Genomic DNA, 771 nt, shown 5'->3' with positions numbered 1-771 from the left:
AGGATGGGCCGACCACTGTGGCGGCGGAGGTGGCGGATATGCGCAATAGGGGTAGCCAGGCCACCCGCCTTCACACCCTGATGACATTGTCCAGACTCCCGCTTTGCACACACCACACCTGACCGACCACGTGGGGCGGAACCGAGAGGTGGAGTCACGCCATTACGTCATGGGATGGGTGGAGCCTGTGTCGTTACGTCACGCGAGAGGAGGGGCTCCGGTAATAGCTCCGAGTGGAGGCGGAGCTTCTGGGGCACACGTGGGAGGACCAAGGCGATAGGGGGCGGGGCGGTGCCAGTGACGTCACGGAAGTAGGCCATGGTGGGCTCGCCATAGTGAACTGACGCAGACTGCATCGCGCAGCCACCGAATTAGGATGCGCCAGGGAAGCTTTTGCTGACCAAACACTATTGTCATCTTGATCGACAAAAGAATAATCCCTGTGACGTCTACATGCATTACATAAAACGTGCTACCAATACTCTAGTACATACTACGCCCATCAGCTATAAGATAAACATATCGAAATGTTTTAAAGCTTCTTTTTATACAGGCCTAAACTGATGTTACAACGCGATTACATTTACATTTTATCCTCTCAAGCAATTTCAACTGCGTCATATAATACTATATACAATATGATGTGACACCATGCAATAACATAACCCAGTAACACTACCTAACAAAGCACAATTTGTGTCCAACCAAAAACTGAGGGGAAAAAAATAACATCAGGTTATCTAAACGAAACAGCCGTAAACCCTTAAATAT

Source organism: Penaeus monodon, chromosome 23, assembly GCF_015228065.2.
Source record: "Penaeus monodon isolate SGIC_2016 chromosome 23, NSTDA_Pmon_1, whole genome shotgun sequence".
NCBI lineage: Eukaryota > Metazoa > Arthropoda > Malacostraca > Decapoda > Penaeidae > Penaeus > Penaeus monodon.
The sequence above is the reverse complement of the archived record's forward strand: the minus strand, read 5'-3'. Positions refer to the sequence as shown.